The following is a 26,530-nucleotide window of genomic DNA, read 5'->3' on the forward strand; positions in this document are numbered from 1 at the left end:
AAATAAATTTTCAATATTTTTTACATGCATTTATAATAGTCTTCCTCTTTAAGCTTATTTATATCAGCGTTTCTGATTCTTAGAAGTTTTTAAAAAGTTCTGATGCATGACACCCCACCACAAAACAACTAAATTAAAGTAACTGAGACTAGAACCCAGGCAATAGTATTTCTAAAACTTCCCACAGAATTCTACTGTGCAATCAGATTTATCTTAGGATGGCACTATTTCCAGAATGAATAGGCAGGTACATATTCACATAAATGTTATTTTATTAATAGCATAGCTACACTGCCCCAACACGATATTTCAGCAAAACATTATAATGGAATTAGATAAGAAGAAAAAATGCCAGGTAATTCTACTCAAAGTAAATAGGAAACAGGGAGACTGTTACTGATTTTAAGGACGAAATTACATGTGCTTCCTGGGAACACCCAATTTAATAGTTCTGTCAGTTAGGTAAGTAGATAGATAGGTAGACAGACAGACAGATACATTACATAGATACAAAGAAAACTTCAAATATGAAGGGGAAGAAGAACAATTTATGGCATTATATGACACAAACAACCTGGATAAACATCATCGGGAAGAATAAATTTGGGTACAAAGAACGCACTACAAATGTGCTGGAATCCTTATCCTTTTTGCATCCCTAGAGGAGGCAATGCCCAACGCACAATAGAAGTTCAGTAAACATTTTTTTTTTTTTTGAGATAGGATCTTGCTCTGTTGCTCAGGCTGGAGTGCAGTGGCGCGATCTCAGCTCACTGCAACCTCCACCTCCTGGGTTCAAGCGATTCTCCTGCCTCAGCCTTTCAAGTAGCTGAGATTACAGGTGCGTGCCACCAAGCCCGGCTAGTTTTTGTATTTTTTTTAGTAGAGATGGGTTTCACCATGTTGGCCAGGCTGGTCTTGAATTCCTGGCATCAAGTGATCCGCCTTGATAAGGAAACTTACCAGAGCTCCATCCTCATGTTGATGAGATGAAGCTGCACACTCCACCCCAGCAGTGACAGATTGTGAACTGAGACTTGGGTGGCAGCTCTGGTCCATTCACAACATAGAAGATTTTATTAAGTGATCTTTAAATTTCCCACTAATTCTATAATTTTATTCCTTGTTTCTAAATATCTATTTAATCTGCATTATCAGAAATCAGCATTAAGATGTAATAACTTTTACCATTCTAAGCTACTTTACTTATTAAATTTTCCAATGGCATGAAAGGAAGCTGAAGGCTAGAAAGAAGCAGCTTTAGAAAACATTTTAATTCCTTGCCACTTAAAAAATCATATTGCAAACCTGAAAATAGAGATTGCACAGCCAGTGGTCCAAGTCCAGGCAAATCAAATCTTCAATTTTCCTAAAGTTACTGAGTTTCTGGTCATAATGTCCTCATAGAAGGGGACACTTAAATTTTCCCTCCACTGTATCAAAGTTGTTATTACACAAAGGGAACACTGCTCAGCCCACAGCCCGGTCCAGGCAAGTGTATGTTCCATGAAGAAGAAAGAGTTCAAACAAGAAAGCCATGCCAGGGCTCACATTTTTCTTTTGAGGGAGCACCTATGAAAAACATTAAGAAAAGAGAAGATTGGGACACTTGTGGTTTTAGAAACACGTTACATTCAGTGATGCTTATAGACAATTTAGAATTAAGTAAAACGTTGGTCAATACTCCTGTGGTTTGCCCTTGAAAACTCACTATTGGATGTATTTACATGAACAGTCCTTCCAGCCCCAGGTAATTGAGCAACCATGAAAATGTGACCTACACAAATTTGACCCTGCTGGTTAAAGATTCTAAACTTTATACGTTTTAGAAATCAAGTTTGCAACATGTTCACTCTCATAGTAGTCTGTGTTTTCATTCCTCTTTGATCGAGCTGGCACCTCTACTGTATAACTATTTCTATCTTCCATAATAGTCATTGTTTTGAATGCCTGCCATTCATTTTTGTGTCATTCACTCACCCAGCACAACTGCATTGCACAGAACAAATGCTTTTTAAAAAGTGGTTAAACAAATTATCACAAATTATCCTACCCATGATGATAACTGGAATTACTATTCCAAAGTCCACCTCTGGAAGAAAAAATAGAGTCCTATTTAATTTTGTGATTTTTCTGTTTATGTCAGTTGACACTATAATGCACACGCTGTATAAGCAAGTTGTCAGTGCTAAACAAATAGAACTGAGTGTAAAGATGGGTGAAATAATCAGCATGACCAAGCCGCTGATCAAGTCCCCAGATGTAGAGATGGAGCTTATTCCATGACCTTAAAACAAAATTTAGAGAAATGCAAGACATAAATAATCTTTTTAACGAAATGGGTTATAGCCTTGGATTTCTTTTTAGAATTTTGTGTGGATAATTACAAGTAGACAAAGATTGGGACTTAGACTATTTTTAAACAATATATTTAACCAAAAGTGTGTAGGTATATTGTATATGATTTTCATAAATATTCCAAGACTTAGTTTAGGTATAAAATGAAACAGAGGCATCTGTTGAAAAATGCCATAACCCTGTGGCAGCTGCTATTAAACCATTAACAGGATCAGGTTTTATTTAAACCAGATTTATCTTTCTTTTTACGATAGCCTATGAGAAAGCTAAAAACATTAGGCACAAATTACTGACAAAAGAGAACCTTATTCAAGTTGTACTTTTCCTTTGGCTAGTTGGCTGTGAGTAAACTTTGTGATACGAAAATAAAAGTTAAATCAGAAGGAGAAGAAATGGAGTCAGAATCCTGTTTTGGGCCATCATTTAAAGATCAAGTTGAACTGATGCTATTGACAATAATTTCATCTATTTTTAGCCCTGCATTTAGAAGTGAAAACTAGAGCCCCTGTTACACTAAACTCCTATGTATTCCGCTATACATTCAAAGTAGATGGAATTAAGAATTTGTCCAGTACTGACCCAATTCTATCATTAATTTTGTTGCAGTCTTAGGAAGTCACTTTTCTTTTTTTATATGTAAGTTTCCATGCACTTGAGTTCTCTCATCAATAAAAAACAAAGCTATAAATATCTTCTTCTCAAAGTTAATGTAATTATGCACTTAGTAAATACAAAAATTCTCAGAAAATATGAAATGTGCCTTTTTAAAATTTATTTCTTCTAGGACCATCCCAACCACTTCTAAGATGACTTAGTAATAGTTCATTTTAATAAACAGGAAAATAACATAGTCAAGGTTAAAATACACCTGTAAACATGCAAAACAGCAGCATCTTTTTTTTTTGAGCGTATGAGAAATAGTTCAAGGCTACCAAGCACAATAATTAACACCATGCAGTCCTGTGTCAGCTCAAGAGGAACTTCATCTCAACGCATTCTACAAGATGGAGGAGTCATACACAACTACCCTGACAGCCCCTAAAATAGTTAAGCATGTGAACCAGACCAAACGTAGTCACCGATACTGAGAAGGAAAATAAAAGCCATAAATTATTAAATAAAGGAAATGACTTTATCTGATAACAGTTGTAGTTATTCATTTGGTGCCTTTCCTTTGCCGCAGATTGTAGCAGAAATCTTCTGCCCTGCAATGTGTAGCTTGTAATTCATTCCTTTCCTCTTTGGCAAGAAAGGCCACTAAATTTCAGTGTACTTTGCAGAAGATCCTTTTCACAAATCTAAGTACTTCCATAGCTATCCTATGAAGTGACATTCCCATAAGGATTTTTCAGTAGCTTTGTAGCTAAATACCATATGTTAAGAAAAATATACGTGTTGGTCTCCCCCAACTATCAATGCCCTCCGTCATGACAGTCCTGGTAGGTGGCGATCATAAGAGCCTCAGAGTCCCTTTATTTAATGAGTGCCATGAAGAACACCCCTGTGATGCTGCTCTTCTCCCTCCTCCCACCCTCCACCCTCAAGTACTGGGCTGAATACCTAAGTGATGAAATAATCTGTACAACAAACCCCCACAACGTGAGTTTACCTATGTAACAAATCTTCACATGAACCCCAAACCTAAAATAAAAGTTAAAAGAGAAGAGTACCCCTTTGGAAGGAAGAGCTGCTACAAAGCTGAATTCCACTGCATAGCATAAGGGTGATGCATTTGATCTTCCACATTGCGAAAGGTACATGTGAAAGGTGAATGGAGAAAAAACGGAATCCAAGAAGCAAATGGGAATTTTGAAGTCTTACTGCTGAATGAAGGATTGGAAGAGAAAGCAAAATTCCTTACACTTTAAAAATGTAAAGGATACACTTTTAAATTACTTTTTGGTATATTTTTAAATTAAAACAATCCAGAAAGGACTAGAGTAAATGATGCAAAAATTATAAACATGCATATTCACGAAACATTGTTCATTTTTCTGGACTTTCTGATTTTTTGTAATGATTATTATCTTTACAGAAAAGAAGTATATTAAGTGATTTCAAAATCAGAGAGCCTTCAAGGTCCTGCTTCTGATTATGATGGAGACGATCAAAAGTAACCAACACTTCCATCATAAAAAGGAAAAATAATTATATTTTTAAGCCACTGGGAGACTGAGGACACAGAAATTTAGGGGAAACTAAATCTCACAGAGGGATAAATGCTTCGTATATGAACTAGGATAGAGGCAGCTTTAATGCCAGGAAACAGGTGAGGAAGCAGAACAGTCACTGGGTAGACTACTTTGCAGGGGAAAGAGAAAGTGGCTGAACTTTTAACAATCATGGGCTCTATGGAATATTGAAAACATACAAGCTTCAGACAAAGAGCAAGTTCTCACTAGTTACCAATTCTCAACCTTGGGACTTTTAACAAGTGCTCAGCAGCATGTGGGCAATTGAGTCTAGATAGGGAGCAAAAAGAGATTTTCAGTGGCACAGAAATCCTGGGACAGTGCTGGAGAGCAGAGCAGAATGTCAGTTACATGGTGCATGGATAAGCAAGCCCAGATGAAAGGAGGGATCTTTTACAGCTTAAAGCTTTTGAAACTGGTAGTAAATTAAAACTAACTAAAGCTATAAACCCAACCCCAACTTAGCTCAATTCCTGATTTGATCAGAGAGATCAGCCCTTGTGGAGGAGAAATATTTTCCACTCCAGTCTCTGTAATTGGCTTACATACAATATCTGGCATATAATACACAACTGTGAGACATTCATAGAAGGAGGAAAATGTGATGCATGAACAAAAGAAAACCAATCAATGAAACTGACCCACAAATGGCCAGATGTTGGAATTAACTAAGATCATAAACAATCATTATAAATAGGACCCAAAATTAGAGGAAAAGATAGAAATAGCTGGTAAAAGTTTTCAATAGCTAAGAAGAGAACTTTAAAAATGTTTAGAACAGAAATCTAAAGTATTTGAAATAATAAAATTATTAAATGGGCATAACAGCAGAAATGGACACAACAGAAAAAGGATAGGTGAACAGAGGTCAATAGAAATTATTCCAACTGAGGCATAAAGTCAAAAAGAATAAAAAAGTAAAATACACTACAGCATGAAAGACTTGTGGGGCAATAATAAACAGTCTAGCACACATACAGTTGGAATCCTAAAATGAGAAGAGAAAGATGATAGTTCAGGAAAAAATATTTGAAGAGATAATGGCTGAGAATTTTCCAAAATTGATGAAAGACATCAATCTACACAACCAGAAGCTCAGAAAATCTTAAACAGAAGAAATACAAAGGAAATACCACCCAAGCATATCATAATTAAACTGATTGAAAATCAAAGATAAGGAGAAATCATAAAGACTCATCAATGATCTCTAACAAAAAACTCATTAACGGCTGTCAAAGGAACACACTTAGGCAAGTATCCATATTTTCTTATCATGAAATTCTGAATTTAATATAAAATATTATAAATCATGTGGCAACATCTAACTTTCACTTCTTTGCCCTGCTTCTTTCCTCTGGTCACATAAAGTTACTTTTATTCCTGGCACTGCACAAAAGGTCTCCAGAAACTTGGTTTATTGTAAGCTCTACTTTTGGTTGCTTTTGCCTAACTGACATCATATATTTACCATATAAATTGTAATTCCTTAGCATCATATTCAGGACCCTAATGCAGTATCATAGCAATCTAAATTTCTAATTTTGTCTCCTCTTAAACACATACTTAAATACATATTAACATGTATAATACTTATCATATTAAATATTGTCAAAATTATTTTCTCAAATGCCTGTATACACACACACACACACACACACACACACACACAGACACACAGAGAGAGAGAGAGAGAGAGAATTATTTTCTCATGAAAGCCTATTCATCAGGAAATTCTTCCTCCTCCCCCAAGGTGTTTTGCTCATTATGATCAAGGAATCTTGTCTTCAGTTTGGACAAGACCTTTGAGGTTATCATTTCTAATCCACAGGTTCTCAAGCAAATGTACAGGCAGACACTGATAGGATCCAGACACAGGCCCAAGGACGGTGTGTCAGACAAGGAGAATGGGAACTAAACTCAAGGATATCTTCCAAGTCTGATATTCTATGATAGTCAACACAGCAAATCAGTATACTTAATGTGCATTAGAAATAACAAAATTTTCTCTTTGAGGCAGACAATTCTGAATACCTGAGTGGGAATTGAAGCCACAGAATAGAGTCATCTAGGTTATCCCCTGAAAGTTTCATAAAACCATTACTGTTTTTTCTATTCTCTCAGTCCAGAAAAATAAATAGGTAAATCAGCTCTAATCTCCAGTCTTTCTGCTATAGGATAAGAAAAAGTAGCTATTCTTAGAAACCTATCTTGGCCTAGGGATCAAGAACACAGGGTAGTAACAACTACAACTGTCACTGCTTCTTAACGGAAGAGAGAGATTCTTACTTCCTATACCATGGGAAAACCAGCATTCTCATGTCAAATTTAGTAGTTCCAGCTTCCTGTTTTAGGAAAATTATTTTTTGGGTTCCTTAATTTTAAAAATTGGTGTAATATCAGCAGTTAACATTCATGTCCTAAGTGCAAGACACTTTTTAAAAGCACTTTATCCTTATAAACTCAATAGCCACCTAATCCTATAAAGTAGATTCTATAGACTCAATTTTACAAATAACACAACTGAGGGAGGGCCCAAGGTCATACAAAACAGATGTGGAGGGTAGAGCTTGGATCTGATTTTAGGCAATCTGCACCACAGCCAGTCACGCTAAGCTTCCTGAATGTAGGAGGGGCCAACTAGGGACAACCCACCTCGGATTCATGGTGAGAGACCTCAAGGTCATTCTGCTCTATCCTATTTACCGCTCTTCAGGATTCCTACAAACTGGGAAGCTGGGGCTCCTCTTCCAGATATTTCTCTGTATCTAGCCAGTTCTCTCTCTCCTAAATTGCTTGATTTGAGTTCCGTTAACCAAAACAGACATATTGCCTATCAAGAAAAAGCATTTTTACTCCAATAAAATCCTACTATCAGGGATTCTTAAAGAATAAGTCTTTCTAAAGGGCTAAGTTTACCAGTAGCTTACAAATGAATAATTCTGAATAAAAATTCTCCTTAAATGAAGGGCACAATTCCATGATCTCGCAAACCTAAAGTCCCTGAATCTAATTTTACAATTTCTCAACAACGAATTTAATTATTTGAGAAGCACCAACAATCATACTGTGATGTTTTCAAGACCCTAAACTCTCAGTCTCAGAAATTTAGTTTGTAAAAGAATTACCCATGAGTGATTACTGAAAGTGTAGACTTCCCAGACCTCACGCTTACCTTGAATCAGTGAGTCTGGTGTGGGGCTTGGTACTCTGAATTTTAACAAGAATGTGAGGTAATCGTGAATCAGATGGTCCTTCAGCCCACACTTTCCTGAGAATCACCACCCAGTGTGGACACAAAGATAAGCAAGCCAGGTTTGTGAATCCTTGATCATATGTTGGATCCTCTACTGCTTACGACAACTACATTTCTGCCTAAAATCTAACTGAGTCATATCTGAATAATTACTGGTTAAGCAATATGACCTTTCCACCATTTTCAATCAAACATGACTGAAATCAAGAGAAAATATGTGGTATGTCATCTCATTATATTGCAATTCCATTACCTGACCTCAACCTCAATATGTCATAACTCATCTCTTCACATGCTACTCAGATGTTCAACTACGAATATTTCACTCTAGAGAGATGAAAAAAATCTAATTGAATATTTTAATTTAGAAAGTTCAGTTCTGGGATTCTCCTCTCTCTCACTTTTTTTTTTTTTTGACTGTGAAAACAAAAAGTCAAATTTTCTTTTTAGTTTCTCCTTGTTAGGCAAAAGATAGATCTTTCCCTTCATTGTCCCTGAGAGTTGAACACATTGGGGAAAAATTGGGCACAGCCCATTACTTTTACAAACTCCAGTGAGTGAGCCTCAATGCACAAAAAGATGGCATTTCTGAACATCTGCAGCCTGATTAGATCAAAGACCAACAAATTAACCACAAATGGCTTTACAAGGAGCATGGAAATATATCATTTGGAAAGGAGAAAACTTTTGGCAATAATTGCTCATCAACGTTTTCCCTTTGGGCAGCCCACATTGCACCAAAGATATCTAGCAATGAAGTTAATGCCTGTGCAGCATTTTATATCTTACAAAGCTCTTATATGCACGTTATCACATTTGATCTGCACATCAACCTTGTAACGTTGTCGACATTAGCCCATTTTACAGGTGATTGAAGAAAATGATTTAGGAAAGTAATGACTTGCTCATGTTTCTCCAGCTACTGAATTGAGTTGACTATATCAAAACCCCCTATCTCTGACTTTAGTGTTTCCCTTCAATCATTCATGCACATTTATTAAATCTCTACTTTGCATTTAGACACCACTTTTGGCACTGAGGATAAAAATAATTGAGTGAGACAAAAAGCTTTCTACTCTCACTGAGTATAGTCTGATAGGAAAGAGAATACACAATAAACAAATATATATGAGACCTCATCAGTAGTGATAAATGTTTAGCCTGTCACAATTGATACTGAAATAATGAAAATAAATAGCAATGGACTAGAAAATGACTAGAGGAGGGGGCTATTCTGTTAAGAAACTCTTGCCTAAGGAAGCAACCCTTACCCTGAGAACTGCCATGTCAAGGTGTGAGAGAAAACCCTACTAAGCAAGAAGCAGTAATGAATTCAGTGGCCCTGCAGCAAGAAATGAGCTCAGTGTGTTCAGAGAATGACGGTGAGGCTGAACTAAAATACACAAGCAAAAAACTAGAATGCAATGAAAGTAGATAATGGGATAGAAGCCAGATCATATACTCTTTGAAGGCCCAGGTAAGGCATTTTGGATCTTATTATAGATGCAGTGAAGATCTAAATGCAATGGAAAATCTTGAGCAGAGGCTGGATATGACCTGATTTGCAGTTTGCTAAATTGACCTTTATTGGTCCCAGAGTTTAGTGATGATTTTGTTTGAACATAAATCTGTTTTTTGCCACCACCATAAGCTTTGAGAGCCTCATCAGTTCAAAGTCATTGACTATTGCTTTATATATGTACGAGGCAGATGACGGGAAAAGATAGCCAGGCCCATCCTTTGCAATTAACAGGCAGTGTGACCTTGGAAAAATTCTTTGCCCTACTCAGTCCTTCGTGACTTCACTCAGCATTCATAGGAGAATTAATGCCTTAAAAGTAATTGTAAAGCATTTTGTATAGATGTCGAAATATTAAAGCATATTCCCTCTGAATGTGAGTGAGTTCAAATATAGAAGCAAGTTCCTCCTCTTTAGAGAATTCAAAATGATTTGATTGTTGAATTGCATGCCAAGTGAACAAGAACTACTATTTTGTAACTAGGGCATTCTTAACTCTGAATACATTGGATGTGAACAGATGTAGAGAACAGACACAAAGGACAAAGATGGATTTATGGCATTATAAAATTTAAAATATGAATCTGCATAAAACACCAAAAATGTTTTAAAGAAAAAAAAAATTCAACTAAAAGGTAGTCAATGGTTGTTTCTTTTACAACCTCAATGTGACTCTGAGTCTTAGAATTGTTTATTTTGAAAATATTTATTAAGACAGATGCCTTTCTAGTTGCTGATGATACAGAAGTTAACAAAATACCAAAATACCTACTCTCAGGAATCTTACATTCTGGTGCTGCCAAATATTCTTAAGATTGAATGACCACCTGTCAATGTCATGCAATGTGACAGCCTCTTTTCTGAATGTTAATTTACTACATAATACAGAGCCTGTCCTTTGAGAGGCAGAAAGCAGAGACTGGAAAGAGAGAGAAGGTTGGCTTTAGACGTAGAAACAAATCTGATAGAAATACAAAGAAAAAGGATAGAAATTGGTGGGTAATTTGCAGATATGAAAAACTAATATATCAGTGATTGCTGCTTCCTTTAGGGCATGTTGTGAACCTTGATGTTTGGACTGAGGAATCATTCACATGTGGACTTAAGTTCAGCTTCAAACATCTGAGCAAGTTCTCATCTCTAAAACCTCAGTGTTTCTCAACTGCAAAATGGGTTTAACAATGAATTTGGTTGTGTGATGTTAGCATTGATAGTATAGGTTAAGTGCATAGTGATGTAATTGGCACACTACAGACACTCAGTAAATGGTACTCTCCCACTCCTCCTAGAGAATAAGTGATACAGTGACTTTCTGTACCCATTGCCTTAAAACCTCTCACATCACCCAGAAGCAAGTAATGTAGACAAAAGTAGCGTCACATTTAGTGTAAACTGAGTTTTCTCAAAGGAGAAAATTAAGAAAGGATTGACTGAGACTTTTTTAAGAAATGTTTTGAAAGACTGTAGAAAGTCAACATACAGAGGAAGGCAGAGAACATTGTACATGAAGGACTATTGTTATAAAGATAAAAATAACTATAGCTGCCAGTTATTTCCTACATGCAATCTACTATGCTAAAGAGCTGATACATCACATTATTTAATGCTCATAAAACCCCTATGAATTAGATATTAGTTTCCCATTTCACAAATGAGAAAACGGAGGCCAGGGATATTTTAAATTATTTTCCTGAAGTATTGATTGCTGGTAAGTAGCAGAACCAGGATTCCAACTCTGCTCAGCCTCACTCTAAAGATGTGTTCTTCATTACTACACTTTGGGTCAAGTTCTCATTTGTTTTCGTGGGGACAAGGGGCAAGAGAGTAGGGTGTCCCTTTGCTTGACTGGAGAGGCACATGTACAGTAGCAGTCGGAAGCAAGTTGGGGGGTTGAGTTGGGAGAGGCCATGGCTGGAAGTAGGATGCCCCATGACTGCCCATGTCATTGAGGAAGGGCCACTGGCCATCAAGAGTCTCACAAGTCCGAGATCCCCTTAACCAGCAGAAGTGACCCTTTTAAGAACACAAAGGGACTTCCTCCAACTGATATAATGAAAAACTTTCTAAAGCTGCACAATATAATATACTCCAGAGCTCTCCATTATTAATGGTAATAACCAATAATCAATAAAAGCAATCATGTGCCAGTCTAGTTTTCCTAAGACTGTTCCTTCCTATGAGTTATTAAAATCATTTCAATTCTTAGATATTAAATGTCACACAGAAAATAACCTCTTGCAAAATGTTGGGTTCATCATATTTTAAGAATTAATACTTTCGGTCATTTTAATCAGTTTCTGATATATGCGGTTTTCAGGAAGCACCTCAGGGAAGAACATGGTGGCCATGACTAATAATGACAGGAATATGAACTATATTCTTCATATACATATCGGACTTGGAGCATTACTGAAGTACTTGACCATCTTAAGTATTTAGGAAGCTTTAAATAAAAAATAAATTTGCCTATTTCACTGAAATTGAGCATCCTTTTTTTGGGCATAAAACTTCAAACTTATTAATTTTATGGCTATATTTTAAAGTGAGTGCCAGTCCCAGCTAGATGACTATATGGTAAGTGTCTTAAAATTTCAAGAAAAGGCACTAAATTTTTCACAGTGTTTGTGTTTCATTCTCAGTGTAATAAAAATATGCCACCCTTTTAATAATGAATAATAGATTCTCAGTTTGATTTACATGCATGGATTAAATGTCATGTTTGAAAAGTTGCTATTTTATTCATATTGGATTTCCCTCCAGTAAAACAAAAATGGTACCCATCTACTACTGTAATAATGACACCTTGCCACACTGATAATATGTATGATATATACATATTAACTGGCTGGTATACTTTTTAAAAATTCTATAGATCCAAGAAATAGTCTAACAGCACAGGAAGTTTCAGTAAGATTTTCTCTGAGGTACTTACATGTACCCTACAATTACCCAAAACCTCCATTAATGTGGCTAAATGAAAGGAACAGGGGAGCCAGGCACCCCTCCTATCACAGATTAAGCTCATTTCAGTGATGCCAGATTCATATGTTGATTTCTAAAAGGTTGAAGTATTTTGTGGCTCCTCCTTTCTTACCAGAAAATAAAGAACAATTTATTGTCACCAGTTTTTCATGAGCCCCTCCTGTATTTGTATGAAAGGGCTGCCATAACAAAGTACTATACACTGGGTGCCTTGGCTACAAAAATCTGTGTTCTCAAAATTCTAGAAACTAGAATTCCAAGCTCAAGTTGTTGGCAAGGCTGGTTTCTCCTGAGGCCTCTGTCCTTGGCTTGCCGATGGCCATCTTGTTCCTGTCTCCTCACACAGGCTTCCCTCTGTGTGCATCTGTGTCCTAATCTCCTCTTCTTCTAAGGGCACCATTCATATTGGATTAGGGCAAAGAAAAGCAAACTTTTCCTTTCTACCTGGGTCTAAAAACTTCACTAGTTTTAGAAAGGAAGGATGTAAGATATCAAAATATAAATATTGTTCATTCACAGCAGCTCATATATCCTTTCAAACAATATAATCACGGACATGATATAGACAGGAAGAATAACGACATTCTTTAGTTAACCAAAATTTCATTGAAGGTGTATATTTGAGTTTTGTTTATGGTTTTTTAAAGCTGGTTTGTTTTAAGTTAAACATTATTTTAGTCTTTCAGTATGTCAGGCACTGAGCTGAATTATAACATTTACTCTGACCTAGTACCCTACTGGTGGTGACATCATAAGATTAAGGAGATGGAGCTTATTGTGATGACTATTTTGCAGTTGAAATAGGGGAGGCACAGGCAGATTGAGAAACTGCTGTAACTCACATTGCTAAGTTCATTTTAGAGCCAGAATTCTAGTCAGGTTATAAAACACACACTGAATCACCATTCTGCTTTATCTCGGCCTACGGTGTTTAGTCCTTTCATTTAAATATACAAAAATAAACTCCTATGATAGCATTCCCAAAAGATTTTATTAGTAATTAAATTGATTTTATTCTCTTTGTCCAAAGAAAAAGCCTCATCTGATCACAAATAATTAAACAACAGAACTTCTTGAAAGTTAGAGACTAATAAACGTCCATATTCTGTCATAAGGAAGCCTGGGTGGCCACATTCTGTTCTCTGAGATCTCTGTTCCAGTAACTTCTTTGCTATGGCGTGTGCTTTAATACCATCCATATGATGGCATCTGTTTACTTCTTCCACAAGGAGTCCTCAAGATTGCATAATTTAGTGTAAGCAAAATCACTTTTTGCCTTTAAACTAGCAGTCATTAAATTTCATCATTCACACCCTGACATGTGATCCAAAAAAACAGATGTACTTATCAAATAAGATGGGGTTAAGTACCATCAAAATTAAATATTTCTTTTCCTTTGGCTGACATAGGCACTCGATCCAAGACATGATTTTATTTTTTTTGTGGTGTGGGATAATGTGAAAAATGAAATCTGTAACCCTAAATTGAAGGAAATCATAGTCTTAATGGAACCACTAAAGAAATTATTCCAGAATTATATATCCTTCCAGAAATAACAACCCTGTAATGTCAGCAAATTTGGAGTCAGCCTGGGTTACCTACTGCATACAGCAGGCTCTGGTCATGTTCATTAAATCTGCCTGAGGCTTAGCCAAACTTGAGTACATGACCTTTAAGAATTTTTAAAAATTCATTAATCAATGTTCTTTGCCTGAATTTTGCTGTTTTTGCTTCTTTAACCTATTATTTGTATCACTGTTTTAGGTTGGCCAATCCTCACACCCATTGAAAGTGAGAACTGCAAGCGTAACAGTTCTAGCTGATAATTAACAGAAGGTTCTTTCAGCTCAGATACCATTGTCAAAGTTCAATAATAATATTGCAAAATGTCACCAAAAAGCATAATAATGTGAGATAATCAGTTATAAGAAAATAATCATCACAGTTCTTAACTTGTATCTGACTTTACATTTTAAAAAATGATTTAACACATTTCTCTCTCAATCTTCTGTACTGGTCTAAAAATTCTGTATTTATCCACATTAATGGATAAGTAACCAAATACAATTGAAGCCAGAGTAAGATCTTTCACCAAACTCTCAAAGGATCTGTGTAATTTTCTCATAACAATATTTTCCTATAGTACTATTTTTATAGCTATTTATCTTGCAAATTGTAAGCAAGACAGATTCTCACATGTATTTGAATGGTTTAAAACTATGGTTTCCAAACTGTGGCATATTTGTCTTGTGAAAACTAAAGATGCCGTAGCCACAACCTTTTGACTTAACTTTGAGTTTTCATTGAGTCAATTAGTTGAATAAATAATCATTTAATTATGCAAATTATCTGATCATTTTTTCTTCCATTTGTTATTCAAGGTCTCTTAATAATTGCCTTATATTTATTAAAATAGAATAGAAAAGGCACATATTTTATATTCCTTTGTAAAATTACAAAACATTTCAAATTCAGAAATTAAAAACATACAAAGTTGTTATTCATTCCTGCCTTTTTCCTTGTAATTGAAAGACACCCTTTGTAAGTTCTTTCAGCATTCCATTGAGGGTATACTTGTTATGTGTCGGATGGTGTGCCTCAAAAGAAGATAGGTGGAATACCTAACCACCAGTACCTCAGAATGCGACCTCTTTGGGAGACAGAATCTTTTAGGATTTAACCAAGTTGAGATGAGGTCATTGGGGTGGAATCTAACCCAATATAACTGGTGTCCATATAAAAAAGGGAAATTTGAACACAGAGACAGAAAAGCACAGAGGGAAGACGAAGTGAAGACACACAGGGAGAAGGCTATGTGAAGTACTGGAGTGATGGATCTGCAAACCAAGGAATGCCAGAAGCTAGGAGAGAGGCAGGAGCAGGCCCTTCCTTCGCAGCCCCAGAGGGAGCATGGCTCTGCCAGCACTTTGATGTCAGGCTTTTGGCCTCCAGAACCATGAGACAATAAATTTCTGCTGTTTTAAGCCACCAGGTTTATGGTATTTTCTGATAGCAGACTTAGGAAACAAATACAGTATCCTTAGTCAAAAATGTATTCATTTGCGACACCTCTGACCCACTCTTGAATAATAGGTTAGGTGAGTACATTTTTTTTCTTTATCAACTTTGTCTCAGAATTTTGAATATATTTTTCTAGTCTTCAGTCCTCTACTGTTGCTGTCTGAAGTTTCACTAGAATGTGTCCAGAAGTGGACTGATTTTACTTTGTCCACTTCAGAATTTCTGTTCCCTTAATCTGAGAGTTCATGTCTCCCAATGAGTCTGGGAAATTAATAAATAACTGTTAATCCCTTCATATCTTTCCCTCGTTCTAGCTAGTCTCTGTTCTGGAAATTGTATAATATGTATGTTAGACCTTCTCTGTAATCTTTGCGAATCACTACGAATCACTTTTCACTTCACTTTTTTCATCTCTTAGAGGTGTAGTCTAGGAAGTTTCCTCAGATCTGGCTTCCAGTTCAGAAGTTCTTTGTTCAGAGGGTCAAATCTCTATGATAAATATTTTTAATTTTAAGCACTATATATTTTCTATTATAGAAATCCTATTGTAGATTATTAGGAGAAACAGTATTTTAAATGAAACATAGAGAAAGATAAACTTTTTATTTCTCCAAAAAAGATTTTTTTCTTTTATCTCCATCTACTGGACACATTTTTTGTCTATCTATCCCTTTTAGACACATTTTGAGTATCCAAAATTTATGGAAAAGGCTCTTTCAACACCCTATACCTAAAAGGCTCAAAGCCTCATCTCCTGAAAGGTCGTTAAAATCCAATGTTTGAGGTGAAGGAAGCCCTAAGTACCCTGATTGGATCATTACGCACTGTGTGCCTATATCAAAATATCACTTGAACCCCCAAAACATATAAATATTATGTATCAATTAAAAATAAGTACATAAAAATAAAAAGGTAAAAAATGCAAGCCAAAAATGAATCCAAACCTTAAGATCAACAAGACTGATTATATGTTTTCCCCTCTCCCAGGCAGCAACAGCCCCAGTTTACTCATTTTCCTCTCTAGTTTTTAATTTCCTCTTCATTCCTGGTACCCAAGGAGATCCCATTCATTGTTGAGTGTTTATGAATTTAAAATCCTTTTGGTTATATCTTATCTAGAATTTCCAGGTGCTTATAGAACAAAATCAGAAAATAAAATATGACTTTTGGCTCCTGATCCCGGCAGGATGGGAAAATAAGATAACCTCAACACTTACGTCATCATCCTGCCAGAACTGAAAGTCACAAGGCTTATTTTGGGGCATTTTTCTTCCCAGAGATCTAAGCCTATTCATTGTTAATGAACACCATCAACAAAGGAGGCAATGTTTTCTATTTGAAATAGTTCCGGGTTAAATGTCAGAAGACAAGTAGGCTCCAAATGTCTCTGCCAAAGAATTATTCAAAATCTTTTTAGCAAGACACTCAAGGCGAATGTGCCTAAGCTTAGAGTCCATAATTTAACTTGATTTAATATGATTCTTACAGTAACTCAAATAAGGGAGTTGCTATTACCTCATTTTACATGAGGAGACTGAGATAGAGACAAATTAACTCACCGTATTTGACCAGCCCCACCTTACAATACTGGAAGACCAACATTACGATGTAGAGTTATTTGGGACAAGATCCAAGTGATAGTATCTGGAAGTGGTGCTTTGGTGTCTGGAGTGATACACCTTTGGGCTTACTCATATATCCACTGCTTTCCTCAGGAGCCATCTCAAATACTTATACGTAATCCTTCCACTTAACCTTCATGCGTTTGCCTCCTAGCCCAGCCTGATGCCAAAGGAAAGCCACCCTTGATGCTATAACACTGTAACCTCATTCCAAGATCCATTAAAAATGTAACCTTACAGGTGTATACAGTGACTTTCCTCCTCACAGTCAGTACTTCTGGAATGAATCCCTGCCCATTCATTTGGGTAGTGCTTCTCGGCTGTTTCTTTTTGCACAGGAATACATAACCATCGCTCTCTAATTAGCATTCATAAGATGCTCTGCACTCTCAAACGACATTATGGAAGCCAATTTCTCCAACTCACGGACTGAGAATAAAGATAAACCTGTCTTAGACTTGTATTTAAAATGTAATGAAATAAATATCTTAAATGTCCCTATATCATTTATATACACAGTGCACATGTATGTGTTTGGTGAATTTATTCCTGTTATTACAAAACTACATTGCTTTAAAATGTACTGTTTTAACTGTCAGTCTCCCACAAACTACCAGCAGAGTGACGGGCAGGCAGAATTGTGTGGTTAGTGAAAAAACTTGATGTTATTGGGTAGAGCCCATTGGAATGAATAGGACTTTGAGCAACAGCATTTTTATTCTGAAAGCAAAAAGCCTCAGTTGACTTCTCTTTCCTGTCAAGTTCTGGATGTTTTGGTGCTTTTCTTGTGTTTGTTTTCACCCTGAATTTTGTACTTTTCTTATATACACTGAATGTGAAATAGCCCAGTGTATTTCTTTGGGGATCCAGGATTTTGCTAGGTGATACCAAGGGATAGATGTAATTCAGTGACATTTTGTCAGGCTGTTAAAGAGTAAATTTTCCTTGACTGTGGCAGGAGGTAATTATTTTTTGTTTGTTTGCTTGGTTCTGACACAGGGGAAAAAATTTGGGGGTTGCTATTTCAAATAGTCCAAGATACTTTCTGTTCTGTTCGGCAGGAAGGGAAAACACATTTTATTATTGGAGCGATTGCCAGCCTTCACTTTTCCCTACCGACTTGATGCAGTTTTTAACACTCTGAACATTTTTTCAACTTTTATTTTAAGTTCTGAGAGTACATGTGCAGGATGTGCAGGTTTGTTACGTAGGTAAACATGTGCCATGGTGGTTTGCTGCACAGATCAACCCATCATCTAGGTGTTAAGCCCAGCATATATTAGCTCTTCTTCCTGGTGCTCTCCCTCTCCCCGCACCCCCGACAGGCCCCAGTGTGTATTGTTCCCCACAATGTGTCTATGTGTTCTCATCATTCAGCTCCCCCTTATAAGTGAGAACATGCGGTGTTTGGCTTTCTGTTCCTGCATTAGTTTGCTGAGGATAATGGCTTTCAGCTAGATCCATGTCCCTGTAAAGGACATGATCTTGTTCCTTTTTATGGCTGCATAGTATTCCATAGTGTATATATACCACGTTGTCTTTATCCAGTCTACCATTGATGGGCATTTAGGCTGATTCCATGTCTTTGCTATTGTGAATAGTGCTGCAGTGAACATGTGCTGCAGTGCATGTATCTTTATAACTGAATGATTTATATTCCTCTGGGTATATACCCAGTAATGGGATTCCTGGGTCAAATGGTAGTTCTGCTTCTAGGTTTTTGAACATCTTGCAACCTCAATCTCTTAGTGGTTCTATCCCCTCTCCCTGAAGATGTCTGTGATGCACTTCTTAATCCTGTGATCCCTCCTGGCATTTTATCTGTAGTATACCCTGTTACAATCATTCAACAGCTCACGTGGAATGTCTTCTACCTACCAAACATATTAATAGATGTGGCTTACACTCTAATGTTCCTACACAATGGACATCTAAACAAATAATAACAATAATGAAAACATTCTATATTGCCTTTTGATGTAAATAGTTATTTATGCAGATGGCTCTCAAAAGCAATCTCTTTGAATGATATTTTTTGTAGCCCAGCTCCATGCTTTAAAATTTTAGGCACTTGATTACAATGCACCAAAATAATGTGACTGCCCATTAGGCTGATTGGACCCTTTCTAGAAAATTATTAATGAAAATTCTTAGCTACCACCACATTCCTGAAATTTCTTTGAGACCAATGGTGAGGACCAAGTCCTCAGTTCAGGAGCTGACCAACACCTGATGCCTTTGTGGTGCCCGTCCTCAGATTCTGGTTCTGACAGTAAGTGGGCTCCCCAGGGGAAAAATCATCTTCACAACCAATTGAGACTAACAACCCTCACCTATACTCCAGTATTCTTAACAAGGCCTTTAGGATCCTTTATTGAAGAAAAAAAAAGTACTAACCTATATTGTTCTCAACAAAAGTTTAATTTGAAGGTTATCTGATGCTGGCAAGGTTACGGGGAATGTGAATGCTTATACACTGTTGGTGGGAGTGTAAATTTGTTCAGCCTCTGTGGAAAGCAGTGTGGCAATTCCTCAAAAAAACTGAAATCAGAATTACCATTCAACCCAGCAGTACCATTACCGGGCATATACCCAAAGGAATATAAGTCATTCTACCATAAAGACACATGCACGTGTATATTTATTGCACCACTATTCACAATAGCAAAGACTTGGAATCAACCTAAATACCCATCAATAGCAGACTGGATAAAAAAATGTGGTACATACACCATGAAATACTATGCAGCCATAAAAAAGAATGAGACCAGGTCCTTTGCAGCAACATAGATGGAGATGGAGGCAATTATCCTACTTAAACTAATGGCAGGGAACAGAAAACCAAATACCACATGTTCTCGTTTATAAGTGAAAGTTAAAAAACAAGAACACATGTTGACAAAGAGGGGAACAACAGACACTGGGGCTTTCCTGAGGGTGGAGGGCGGCAGGAGGGAGAAGATAAGGAAAAAATATCTTAGTATGCTTAGTATATGGGTGATAAAATAATATGTACACCAAACTCCCATGATACACGTTTAACTGTATAACAAACCTCCCCATGTTACCCCTGAACCTTAAATAAAGGAAAAAAAAAGGTTATTTGAAATATACACATTTATCATATTAATTTAAGAAAAATTCCAACAGGTAAGAATTTTTAGGCTTCACTAACAAAGAGACACCATAATTATAACAATAATAATACAAGAAGCTTTTGAATTCTTACTGTGTATTGGCACTGTGAATTTCTGCAAGCGTCAGCTCAGTCATTTTTCACATGCCTCTCGTAGGCAGGTATTGTTGTACCTATCTCACAGATAAGCCAGCTGAGGCTTGCCTAGTTTCTAGGTGAATCTTATCAAAGGTCTCTTTTCCTTTACGAAGAATTCTTTCCCAGAAAGAGTTTTCATGCCCGTTTCAAAGAGAGGGCTGGTGTCTCTACTAGTTCTCCCAACTGTCTGAAGCTTGAAGTGGATATGGATTAGGGTTAAACTGTGATACGATTCAAGATCTGCTACCCCGAAATATTAAGCAGGAAAGCTACTCTCACCTTCCCCTCACCGCTCTTCCTTGAGGCAAGTCATAAAACCTAGAAAGTTCACTTTCCTCACACTTCTCCCTGGAAGTAGGTCATAAGATCCTCATGTGAGCAGTACCCTTCCCACACCCAGAGGAAAGAAACTAAACACAGACAGTCCAAGAAGGATCTGAACAAATAGCCCTTGCTAAGTTCCCCCAGTTTATTACCATTAGGTCTTACTTTTTTGTCCTCGAATTGTATTTCACCATGATTGTCCACTCTTCATCAAACCTAAGTATAAAAATACACAAGCTTATCTACTTCTTTGGATCTTCATTTATAAAGTCTCCCATGTCATGTAAGACTTCTATTACAAAAATGTGCATGCTTTTCTCTTGTTAGTCTGTCTTTTGTTATAGGGACCTGAGCCATGCCTCCTGTGGTGGGTCTGGAGAGAGATCTTTTCCTCCCCAAGAGCTGCAACATTCACTAAACGTCTACATAGCATCTGGCCTTTTTGTTTATTTGTTTTGATTGCTGTTTTTTAACCCCTCTCAACTTCTAAACAACAAAGTGGTCATCTGGGACTTCACACATTATTCAATGGAGTGGCTTCTATGGACATTATATACTTTTTCCATTTCTTACAATTCACTAGGAAGTTGCTGCTCAGTTAAAAAAAAAAAAAGTAGTAGTCACTGTCCTCAAGGGTCTTCGATATCTAAAAAGCCAAGGTGGTGAGAAATGAGGGTTGAAATCTGTTTCTTTCTCACATATTGGAGGTAAATAACAGCAGCATAGGTTTGTTGTTTATAGATCTTTACAAAATTGTTCATTTTTACAGCTTCATTTTTCACTTACACTTTTTTATGTGGTCATTCAGTAGCCAGAATAAACACAATACATTGTTTGAAAAATATGTTCATGTGAAGAGCATATTACCATCCTTAGTGAAACACCGCAAAAAAAATTGATGAAAAGAATATCTTTTCACACAAGACCCAAGGGAAAATGAGGAGAGAAGGTACACTCCTATTTTAAAGGAAAATTATTTTCTTCTTAAATATCACATGATTATAATTTTTTTTTAAGAAATTGATGTTAATAGTGTAAAAGGCAATTTAAATTTGTGAACAGTCTGTGCCATACCTAGCATCCAAGCCATCTGCATGAGATGAGCCCCTCTTCTTCATTTTCTCTTGGGCTGGAGCTCCCTGGGAGGCACAATCCGTCCAGTCTGACATCCCAAAGAAGCCCCTCCCTGTTTCTCCAGGTAACCTGATGCTCTCTGACCCACCCCTAACACTTCCCACCACCCCTGTTTTAATCCCTGCATCCAAGATCACTTTCTAATTGTACCCACCGATTCCTTTCCTAGTACTGTCTCCTCTACAATTCCTTTGTATGGTAAACACATTCCCTATATCCATCATATATTTCCTGAACAGTCCCACCAACGATCTTCTGACCTACCATCTGGTTCTCACCTCAAATCAGTGACCCTCACTTCCTCCATGCATGCACATGCATTACTTACAAAGTACACGTCAGTGATCTCTCAGCTTGCACAATCTGAAAAGGGGGAAAATTATATCAAGAAGCCATAAAGTATGTTCTTGATATATAAAAATGACCTTTCCATTTTACACAGGATTTAGGGTTTCTACCTATGGCCCATATAATGCTTGGCACATAATGGTTGATTACTAGGAATTTGCTGAATGAATGAATGAATGAATGTAGGCATGCATTAAATCCTTTATGTTTATTACACAAAGTATTTTATCTAAAGTGACATGAACAAAGATAGAATGTGGAGATAGATAGGAAGAGTGGAGAAGCTGAGTAAAAAGAAGAGGCTAGATGTAGACAGGCTACTTACCACATAAAGGTTTTCGTGGAAATACACCCCCACATCATAAAAGTTTCCATTGTGCCTGACGGAGTGTTTTCTGGTCTTTAGTTGCTCCGTTTGCCACCACCGCAAGACACAGCCTCCCAGTCGACCAAGCAGGGACACTTGGACACTTTGAGGACATAAGAGCCTGGAGGAGCCTTGTCTTTAAGGCCCCTCAGGCATCTGATCTGGATTTGCAGAGGCTGAGGTGGTTGAGACTGCTCATTTTCCACAAAAGGTGGGGTTCTTGAATTACGCAGGAACTGGGTCAAACCACACAATTAGCAACAATGGGCTTCTCAGGGGGGAAAAAAGTAGACAATTATTTTTATCCAACCTGTAATTGTCAGGTATTACCAATGATAACAGATGAGGACAGAAGATATATAATTAGGGGGTCAAAAGGCAAACCTGCCGTTGATGGGAGGGAAAGTTTAGCCCTTTTTTCAGCATGGTATGTTAATGATCTGTGACATCAGAAACCATTCATCTATTATAGTAAGATAGAATTAACAGGAAACCAACACTTCTAAAAACCACACAGCATGCCTTCTAAGATATCTCGGGTGGGTGAACATGGGCAGTAAGCTTCAAATTTGGAGTCTGAAAGGTGACAGTCCTGACTTTAACACTAACCACTGTCCATAATGCCACGTTGAGCAGAGTGCAGAACAGGTCAGACTAACACCTCACTTGATCTGATACTTCCAGAGTCTCAACATGATGTCAACTTGCGTCACAGGCTTCAAAGGAGAGTCAAAAATGGTAGGGGGAGGGGGTGGTGGGATAGTATCTGTACGTGCCCTTTCCTGAAATTTAGCACGAATTGTGTGTGACTGAGAGACATGACTCAGGAATATTTTACAGGGCATTTGAATTTCATTTTTCACCTACAGCTGAGAGAAGCAGGTCATTTTCATTTTTAATAAGTGCTGAAAGCTTTATAAACACTGATAAGATTTTTAGTGGACTATTTTTTCAGAATAAACAAAAACTAAACTATGATTATTATTAATAATAACTCAAATGTAGTGAAGTCATGTTTTCTATACTTACAAGTCCCTAATATTTTTCAGAATTATTTGACTTCAAAGGATCCTGTAACCTTGTACTTCAAGCAAAAATAATGTCCTTTTTGGAAGCAAGTTACTACTGTCTTGGCAACCCAAGTTAGTAGCACCACCAGTTAATCTGCAGCCAACAGTAAGCATTTTTTAATCCTGCCTAGACTTTAGTTTATGGGAGATAATATGTATTTCCATATAGATAGTATGCTTCTGGAATTAAATTACAGTTAAATAAACATTGAAACTTGTTCAGCTTTCTTTGTTTTTTTTCACACAAATCATACTTAAAAACTAATCGGAATAACAATTATTTTTGGCTTAATTAGAAAACCTTAATTAACAATAAAGACTTAACCTTAATATTTTGGTTTCCAAAAATATTTTAAAAATTAACAACATGTGAATAAATAAGACAATCTTTTTAAACCTCAAGGCAGGATTACTGATGCAGGCAGAGTGAGTTATTAAACACATTCTAAATTAAACGCCTCTATGAATTTTATACTGAAATATATTGTGATAGTTTTGCATGCCAAATGTGACATTTTGTATTTCAGATTCATCTTCTGTAGTAATTTTGGAAATGTCATACAAACAAAGATTTTGTCATTTACCAGTGGAATTACTATGCATGGCCGCTTAGCCATCTCTTCGCTGGTTCTCGTGGTTGTTTCAAGTCAGCAAGCCATAAAAAATCTTTATCTCTCTGAAACACAGCAATTTGGAAGATAATCGAATGGTGACTAGGGGGCAGAAATGCCAGTCTGAGGAATTATACCACAATATCTCTTGCATTTACAACCTTCCTCAAAGCGAGTGTCAGCCAAGTAGGGAAAGGAGACAGAAGATTCATCAAATCTCAAGCCTCGTCTCATTTGCATGGTGGCAGGCCTGACTCATTGTCTAGTGGGATGGAGCCTGGCCTTACTGACAACCTGTTTTGAGGAATTTTAGTAGCTTTGTCGAGTTTTTAGCCATTCTATTTCAGCATAGAATTCTCATCCATCTATCTATCTATCTATCTATCTATCTATCTATCTATCTATCTATCTATCTATAGAGAGAGAGAGAGAGACCTGCTAAAGTTTCTCTAAAGAGTCCTACAGGAGAAAAAGCACAGCAGGCAGCTGGGTCAATACAATTGATCTCATCATTTAACATTTTGCATCAGAGAAAAAGTCAGTGGCAAGAGCCTCACCTTCCAGCGGGGTCCTGCTGCTCCCTTTGAGTCATTAGTTACTTCTGTGAGGGTACCAAGCTGGGCTGCACTGTCCTTTTTACAAATATTTAGGTCTGCAATGAATGGTTGACTTGGAGTTCTGCAGCAGTTAAAAAAGAAAGAAGGAAGATAAAAGAAAGAGAAATTGACAATGGAGTGTAACAAAAAGGTTTGCCTTTAGACTCACGACACAGTTTGATGTTTTCCTTAAACATTTTGTCAGATTAGCTAGAAAGTAGGTAAACACCACATTACAGGTGCTGCAATTGATTCAAATCGACGAGGTGAGTGGCTTCTGAGGTGTGGCCCTATACAAAGTGAGTGGCTTTTAAGAGATGTGGCCCTATAAAACATAAGACTCACTGCATCGGCCACTGATCTCTCAAGATGTCACTTGCTTCAGAAATCATCAGAAGATCCAATATTTGGTAACACTTTTTGCCACTTCACTTCCTATCCTCTCTCCCTTCAATAGACTGTTAGGGAAACTTTGAGGGAAAAAAATCCATTATATAGATGATTAGCTGATATAACATAAAGTTTTTCTTTTTTTAATGCAGTGCTTAGAGATCAAGATCTATTTTGACTCTCGAAATGTTCCCTAGGCTTTTTTCCTCCTATTAACATTTACTAACTGTATCTTGAGGTTCTTCTTTATTGTTGACTCCTTTTTATTTTTGTTGTCAGCTTCTCCAATCCTGAGAGTGTTCTTCTGCCTTCCCAAATTCATTTGAATTAAGAAGGATCCACATCTCACATCTCCTGAATTAAGCTTAATTCCATCAGTAGGGCCATCTGTGACAACGACTATACCCTCAGCAGAGGAATAGCTTTTTTGGGTCTCATTGCTGATTTAGTTGCCTGTGATACAAATGATTTCCCTTAATTTGGTTAGAGTTACATTGACACAAGGGTTCATTAGGACACCCATTTGCTGGCAATTCAATTTCAAATTAAATACACTTTGTTGTAAATTTTATTACTTTTAAACTACTGTATCTATTGTCTTTAATGGCCCTATTATACAGTTATGAAGGTAAACAGATTTCATTAGTAGACATCAAAGATTTTATGTTAACCACAGTGAGATGATTTCCTCAGTTTCTTTCTTTGTTCCCTTAGCAAGAATTGTAAAGCACTTGGAAATGTTCTAAACACTTAATCTAAATAATTAGACACTAAATTCATGATTATAATCCTAAAGATAAAAAGAAAAAACACAGTTCCTGGTTAGAATATCAGTTCTTTGTAATTAAAGATTTTCTAAAAATACCTTCCTTAAAGTGAGAAGGGAGCACAATGCACATTGAAAGGTTAAGTCACAGCTGTAACCTGATACCAGGTACCCAGAGACAAGTTCACGGATGTGTGTCCCCTTGGAGCAGCCATATTGTAGGTCAGGAACCAGATCTAGGCATCAGTTCACTTTTGCATTAGGTCCTAAGGCATGTTATTACTCTTGTTTTCTCTCTTCTAGAGCACATCTTAATTTTATAACTGTGTATGTGTTTGTGTGTTATTTAAAAATGTTTTAATTATATTAAAAAACACCACCACCACCCACAAAAAAAAAAATCACCCATTAACCTACAGCCCAGAAATAACCACTGGAAAAATACTGGCTTCTATTCTTTATAGCTGAGTTTAGCAAGGCACATTTTTAAAAAAAATTTTTCTTTACATAATGAGACTGATGCTATGAATAATACTATCTTTTAAATTGTATTTTTTGCTTTGTATGTTATGGGCATTTGCCATGAGAGTATTATTTTTTTTTTGCTAACATATAATTTTTAGGTATTATCTAGTATTCTAGGCATCTACCATAATTTATTTAAATGATCCCTTATCATTGGATATTTAGGTTAGTTCCTATT

The 26,530-nt window shown here is 36.7% G+C and overlaps 1 long non-coding RNA gene across 1 annotated transcript; it reads right to left on the reverse strand.

Moving 5' to 3' along the window:
• Positions 1-228: 228 nt before the first annotated feature.
• On the reverse strand, positions 229-24,749 carry LOC134810260 (uncharacterized). Its single transcript, XR_010157889.1, has 3 exons — positions 24,633-24,749; positions 22,353-22,630; positions 229-1,572 (listed from the first exon to the last, which is right to left on the reverse strand). It is a non-coding gene; the product is annotated as an uncharacterized LOC134810260 (long non-coding RNA).
• Positions 24,750-26,530: the final 1,781 nt, after the last annotated feature.

This window comes from Pan troglodytes, chromosome 5, assembly GCF_028858775.2.
Source record: "Pan troglodytes isolate AG18354 chromosome 5, NHGRI_mPanTro3-v2.0_pri, whole genome shotgun sequence".
In the NCBI taxonomy this organism is placed as follows: Eukaryota; Metazoa; Chordata; class Mammalia; order Primates; family Hominidae; genus Pan; species Pan troglodytes.